Genomic DNA, 7,651 nt, shown 5'->3' on the forward strand with positions numbered 1-7,651 from the left:
GATTTTCATGGTCAGGTTTTAATTACACTGAGGTAATTATACTAAGTAAGGGGCAGAATAATGTGGGCATCAAGGTCACGGGTTCTAGAGTCCGACTGCCTGGCTCTGAATCCCGGTTCTGCCACTTCTTCCATGTGACCGTGAGAGTAACTTTGTTGAGCTGCCGTTTTAATAGTACCTACATCGCAGGGCTTCTGTAAAGATTAAAGGGTTAATCCATGCAAAGAATTTAAAACAGTGCTTAGCCTGCTGCAGGTTCCAGGAATTCTTAACTGTCTCTGTGCTTGTGGGTGGATGTAGCAATACATGAGACCCAGCTTCTGCCCTCAAGGATATTAGTAGAAAGATTGACTTACAAAACAATTTTCAAAAAACAATGTGATTAAAAACTGTTGACCTTCAAAAGACACCATTAAGAAAATGAAAATATAATCCACAGGCTGGGAGAAAATATTTGTGAGTGATACATCTGATAAAGGACTTATATCCAGAATATATAAAGAACTCTTGTAACTCTGTAATTAGGAAACAGACAATACAATTTAAAAATGGGCAAAAGATATAAACAGACACTTCACCAAAGAAGATCCATGAATGTCCATTAAGCACATGTCCATTAAGCACATGAACGTAGTGCTCAACATCATTATTCATTAAGGAAATGCAAATTTAAACCACAAAGAAATATTATTATGCACCTACTAGAATGGCTAGAATCAAAAAGACAGAACATAACAAGCATTGGCAAGGATGTAAAGAAACTGGAATTTTCATGCATTGCTTTACGGACATGTAAAATAATATAGCCACTTTGGGAAGCAGTTTGACAATTTCTTAAAAAGTAACAAACTTACCATATGACCTAGCAATTCTATTCCTAGGTATCTACCCAAGATAAATGAAAATATATGTCCACACAGAGACTTGAAAGTGAATGTTCATAGCAGCATTGTTCGTAACAGCTCTAAAGTGGAAACACCTGTCCATAAGCTGGTGAATGGATAAACAAAACATGGTATATTAATACAATAGAATACTAGTCAGCAATAAAAAAGGAATGAACTACTGACTGACACATGCTACAATATGGATGAACCTCAAAAACATGCTGAGTGTAAGAAGCCAGATACAAGAAGCTGTATGGTTTCACATATATGAAATGCAGAAAAGAGGCTAATCCATAGGGACAGGAACAAAATAACCAGGGACTGGGTTGGAACCCAGAATTGATTGTAACCAGAACAAGGGTATTACTGTGGGTGATGGGAATATTCTTAAAATGGATTGTGGTGATAGCTGCCTGACTTTATACATTTACCAAAAATCAATGATTGTACACTTACAATGAGTAAATTTTATAGAATGTAGCTTATACTACGATAATGCTGTTTAAAATTTGATAATTGCAAAGTTATACACATGATATTATGAAAGCATCAAGGAGGCGCACGTCACACCCTGGCAGGCTGTTTGCAAAAGGTGTTGCTGGAAGTGACTATTAGTGAACAAGAATTGGCCACCTGCAGTGGGACAATGAAATTCAGGCAAGGTGGCAGCACAAGTAATGGCACAAGAGTGAGGAACAAATGTGCTGAGTTACACCCAAGGAGGCCTGTGTTACTAGAGGCAACATAGGAGACCAGGAATTGTAATAGCTAAGGCTGGAGAAAGAACATGATGGGATCACCAGGACCTCGTGTGCAGCATGCCCATTGGGAACTTGTGTCTAGAGTGCTTCAGTGAATAGAGGGATGAAAGCGACTTATTTTTTATTTTCTTTATATTCATATTATGATAGTGGATGTGCCAGTTTGAATGTATTATGTTCCCCAAAACACCATTTCTTTGATGTAATCTTGTGTGGGCAGATGTATTAGTGTTGATTAGACTGTAATTCTTTGATTGAATGTTTCCATGGAGATGCGCCCCACCCAACTGTGGGTGATGACTCTGACTGGATAGCTTCCATGGAGGTGTGGCCCCACCCATTCAGCATGGGCCTTGATTGGTTTACTAGAGCACTACATAAGCTCAGACATAAGGAGCGATCTTGCTACAGCCAAGAGGGACACTTTGAAGAACACACAGGAGCTGAGAGAGGAGCTGCAGCTTCCAGAGACATTTTGGAGATGACCTTTGAAAGCAGCCTTTTGCTGCAGAGAAGCTAAGAGAGGACAAACGTCCCAAAAGCAACTGAGAGTGGCATTTTGAAGAGGAGCTGCGGCCTAGAGAGGAACATCCTGGGAGAAAGCCATTTTGAAACCAGAACTTGGAGCAGACACCAGCCACGTGCCTTCCCAGCTAAGAGGTTTTCTGGACGCCATTGGCCATCCTCCAGTGAAGGTACCTGGTTGTTGATGACTTACGCTGGACACTTTATGTCCTTAAGACTGTAACTGTGTAACCAAATAAACCCCCTTTATAAAAGCCAATCCATTTCTGGTGTTTTGCATTCCAATAGCATTAGCAAACTAGAACAATGGACATATTATTAATATAGCAAAAAAAGAAATGACTCTGTATTCACTCTGCCTTCAGATAGCCCCATGCTGGATAGTCTTATCCTTGTGAGGTGCTGAGGACCCTCAGGCATACTGGTTGCAGGAGAGGTGCCTTGGGCATCATACTCTAAAGGCAATGACCAGCTATAGCCCTAGCTTTTATGACTTTATTTTCTCGACCACTGGAATTAACCCAATGAAAGGGGCTTTATTTACATACTGTAAAGAGAGAAGTGGCTACTAGTATGTCCATATTATAGGAGTAACTTCCTTAGTATTAAGCCCACATAGAGACCATCCTGATTCAAGGGGATGGAACATAGACCCCAGGTAAGAATGAGAAGAGTAGGAGAGGGCGAGATCAGCTTCTAGGGCAACCCAACCTAAGTCATGGGTATTCAAATTACACTCGGCAAAGATTCACCACATCTCAGGAGTCACCATTCACATACACTAGCTTATTTGAAAGCACTTGGGAAGGCATGGAGACGGCAATTCCAGACTCCCCAGATGAGTTCCACGTAGTCCGGGAGCTCCCACTCCTGCATAATCCCACCAACTCTCTTGACCATATTTGCTGGAAGGAAAGCATGCACACCACTCATGAGTATACACCCACGTGCATGCAAGTGTTGACAGGCACCTCCCCTGGTCACTTCTCTGGCTAATCTACTAATGGCTCTTAGAAGCCCAATACTCACCCCTTCCTCAACGCTGAAGCTAATGCTGTCACCTCATCCGGGGGAAGGCATCTGGCACTGTTTGTGATTGCTAGTGATGTGGGTGTTCTGGGCTGTGTAGAAGTGGAAGAGAGGTCTGGTATATGTGTAGAAAACTTGTCTAGGTAGGACTTAGCTAATTATGTTTGTTCAGGTTGTAGAATAACATATTAACTTAATCTTTTTTTTTTCTTTTTTCTCCTTGTGCTTTTACATGAGAAAAGAATGCCTTTTTCAAATTCACACAAAGGGAGCTCATGTCTGGCAGAGACCTGCACATTATATCATATTGGGGGTATTGTTTTTATTACCTTAGTGAAAAATTTTCTATAGTTTCAGGATAGATTCCTGAAGAACTGAGAACTCTATATTCTCTTTTTGATCTTGACTAAATAAATGACCATAGCAAGAAATAAACCTTTTGGGATTTAGTTTTTCCTAACTGATACATTATAGTAGCAATAATAGTCTTCTGCTACTTAGTTTGCAGGGCTGCTGGAAGGATTAAATGGAGTAAGAGATGTAAAGTGATTTGAAAACCAGAATGCACCAAAGTATTGATTAAATGTCCAAATTCCCCAAGACAAAAGATTGTTACTATTCCCGAGTCACATTAAACATGCAATAACTATTTTTGAAATGAATGAAAGCACTGTCATCAGGACTGAAAAAACTAAATAGTAGTTTGTAAAATTGAACATAAAAATATACTTTGATCCAATAGAATTAGAACCAGTCAGTAATGATTCATTCACCAAGAATTAGGTTAGGTTTTGAATTTTCTCTAACTCATGAGTTCAAAGAAATTGCAACATACAGAACTTTGGAATTAGATTTTTTACCAAGGCCTTCCACATTTCTAAGGAGGAAAATTTGGGTGGCATTGAAAATAGGAAATGGTAGGGAGAGAACATTTTCTGTGAAGCAGTTGGATTATTTTTTAGCTCTTTGGAAATATTGTAACCAGCCACCATAAAAGCCTCTAGCTGAGATGTTTAAAGGTGAGCAGTTCCAGCCTCCTACCCAGCAGTCTGGGGGAGGGGTGAGTTGCTGTGCAGCAGAACACGGAGTCATATGGTCCAACTGTAAAATAGAAAAATTGCATGTAATTATTTTACAAGCAGAGTGCGATGATGTGAAAGGAAGAACTAATGATGATGCACTCAGCTTGTTAGAGGCTTTTCCTTCTGGGGAGCTCAAGGTTACAAGAAGTGCTGCTCACTTGAATTTTTTTTCTTCCCTTCCCCTAGATACATAATGTTACAATAAACCCTGCACAGAAGGGGTTAATGTTGCAAGGATGTCTTAAAATAATTTCTGTGACCAAAGCCGGAGATACAAGCCTGGCAATAATTCTCCCTGACTTCAAGTATCCTGTATTGATTAATTAATTATTCCACCAATGAACTAACAGGTATTGACCTTATCTGGTTGAGTAGCATTTAGCCAAAAGTCAGTAATCTACATCGATCACTTAATGGAACATCAAAGCTCAGCATTCTGACAGGTTTATGTCATTCAGCAAAAATCTGTCTCTGTTTTGCTGATACCTTGACCTTTTGTATCCAGCAGTCTTTATAGAAAACAAAAAAGCAATGACATAATTAAATCTTGGAAATGATGCTTTGTTATGTAAAAGAAAGTTCTTCTTGGACTATTTGACATAGCTTCTGCTAAGCTCCCACTGAGGATTCTTTGCAAACTGAAAGGCAGTTTAGCAGTTTTTCTGCATGCCTGTGATGCATGGTATTCTGCTGAAGCATGAAATTATAACAACAATGGACCCTGTGATAATTCACAGCAGAGTTTCACAGAGGTAGCACTGAACTAGTCAGATTCCTTGGAGAGGGTTCCATGTAAGAAGAACTTGGGCCAATGATTCAGAAGCTAATACTGGGTGCTGTCTGCCCCTGCCCATTCTGAATATAAGAACTATCTTTCAAATATTTAGACAAAAATCAACTGATCAAAATGCCGATACTTTTCTCTCTATCTCAATAACTAGAAGAAAGAGTTCATTAGAAAAACAGCAAAAGGATCCATTGATAATATCTAAAACCATACTTTACAACAATAAGTAAATATCATATTCATGTACAGTAAATATAAAAAGTACACAGTAGATTCTTATAATGATTCCATTTCTTTCTTACTAATAATTGCTGATGAAATTCTTCCCAAGTCTCTCTTGAGCAATGGTCTCTGGAGTAGTCCTTTGATATTTTTCTTTAATAATGCTGTTGTCCTACAAAGTTGGCTGAATAAGGAAGCTCATGCCTTGCTTCAGAGCTCTTATATTTTTAAGTTTTAATTATTGCTCATCCACTTGACTCAAGTACAGTTACTGAGTACCAAGCTTTTTAAATTGCCCTACAGAAAGATTCTGTTTCCTTCTAATACATTGCCAAAATGGTGCTTCTGGCCATGCAATACTGTTGCACCACGCTGTGTTCTCTCTGTGTCTTTGCTACTGGAGGTTGCTTTTGGTCTGGAGGATCCACCTTCTAATGCCTGCTCTGATGGTAAGTAATGGACCTACTGGGTTTAAAGCTGTGTTATTGGGAAGCAGCTATTCCTGCTTGGAGTCTTACTTAAAATGCTTCTCCAAATTGCCAAGCACCGTTGTGTTTCATCATTTGCAGTGCACAATATGGCTTATCTTATGTCAGTCAAAAAGCACACCATGCATTATAGCTCCCCTAAACTTTGATGTTTAGTTTACGTTCATAAGTGGTTTAGAAATTAAAAATGAAATTTCCCTTTACCAGTAATCCATTTCAATGAATGCTGAATATTTTCTACAACCAATCTAATAATCACTGTCTATAATAAAAAAGGTATGCAGATTTCAGGCTGTATTCTAATGCTTATTTTCATAATACACATAGAGTCTTTTTATGCTCAGTAGAATATACATCTTACTCCTGGAGAAATAGAGATCAGGTTTACTATTATAAAAGTAGTAATGCTTACATCTCATGATTTGAAGGAGAACAACATATTTCTTCTTGAGAAAACAGGTTAGCAGAATAAACAGATATACAATTGGACAGACTTCATGCCAGGTAGCTTGGGAAATGAGAGTGTAAAACACTAGTTAGTATCCTAAGTTAGGAAAACTCATGCTAATTATTAAATTTTTAGAAACCCAAGTCATTGAACAGAATGAGCAATTGGGAATATAAGTATATGAAGTCCAACAAGTAAATCTTTGGTAACTTATAGGACACAGGGGTTCTAGATGCTTTGGCCCGGACCCTTTTATACTCTCGATAATTACTGAGGATCCCAAAGAGCTTTGGTTTATGTAGGTTCTATCAATTAATATTTACCACCTTAAAAATTAAAACTGAGGTGTTTAAATATATTTATGCATTATTTCATTTTAAATGACAAGAACAAACACATTACATGTAACACAAATAACATAGTTTTAAGAAAAATAAGTACACTTTTCAAAAAATTTAGTATAGAGAATGATATTGTTTTACAATTTTTCAAATGTTTTCATCAAAAACATTCTAGAAAAATATACATTCACTCGAAATTTTGCATGCAGTTTCAGGGGAGTCAGCAACCAAGAAGCTGTCCATAGACCCTAGAACAAGTTAATGATCCCCACTAAAGAGACTGCACCTAGCTTTAGATTTTATTAGGCATACATGTAGAATTTCCCACCACAAAACTTTGGGAAGCCTTATAGTATAAGAGCCCATTTTCAAATGTAAGATTCTAAAGTTCATAAATCATGTGTGTTATTCACAATACCAGAAATAATTAACAAGAAAATCATTTAAATAATAATAATGCTGCTTCTGAAACCCAGGTTTAGAAGCATGATTTGAAAAAAATAAAATCCCTAACTCTGTCTCTTTAATTTCTTCCCTATTAAGAAAACTAAACTATTTATAATGATTATTTAAATTTAGAGGTGCTTGACCTTAAATGAACTGGTTGATTTCAGATTTTTCCCACCATACTCAAACACAACAAGAATAAACAAAGGTTTCTATATTTTATCCTATCACTGCTAGTCCTTAAACTCAGGAGAGCATCTCATTTAATACTTAGCCTGAAGTAACAAGTTTCACAAGTATATGCAGAAGAGTAGCAACAGTGATTTTGAACACCTGGAGCCGGTGAAATTGTAGACCATTATCAGCATCTGAAATTTTTAAAACTTTTATCAGTTTGGCACTGTGTTTACTCATACAGACACACATATTCATACCTTAATAGATGCATTATCCAGGAAAAATGAAAGCAGCCTTTTAGTACTTTGTTGCACATAAACTGGGCTTATGTGTAGAAAGTTATTTTACATGGACAATAAACCTAATGTAAAACGGTTATTTCTGGCAGGTAATTTGCCTTTATAGTTTATAGTGGTGCCTTCTTCATAATGGTACCTTTGGATTCTGCTTTCCCTGA

The 7,651-nt window shown here is 37.6% G+C and overlaps 1 long non-coding RNA gene across 1 annotated transcript; it reads right to left on the reverse strand.

The window, feature by feature from the left end:
- Positions 1 to 4,274: 4,274 nt before the first annotated feature.
- LOC119505922 lies at positions 4,275 to 7,375 on the reverse strand. Its single transcript, XR_005210903.1, has 3 exons — positions 7,349 to 7,375; positions 6,194 to 6,289; positions 4,275 to 4,303 (listed from the first exon to the last, which is right to left on the reverse strand). It is a non-coding gene; the product is annotated as an uncharacterized LOC119505922 (long non-coding RNA).
- Between the last annotated feature and the right edge of the window lie 276 nt (positions 7,376 to 7,651).

This window comes from Choloepus didactylus, chromosome 11 (assembly GCF_015220235.1).
Source record: "Choloepus didactylus isolate mChoDid1 chromosome 11, mChoDid1.pri, whole genome shotgun sequence".
NCBI lineage: Eukaryota > Metazoa > Chordata > Mammalia > Pilosa > Megalonychidae > Choloepus > Choloepus didactylus.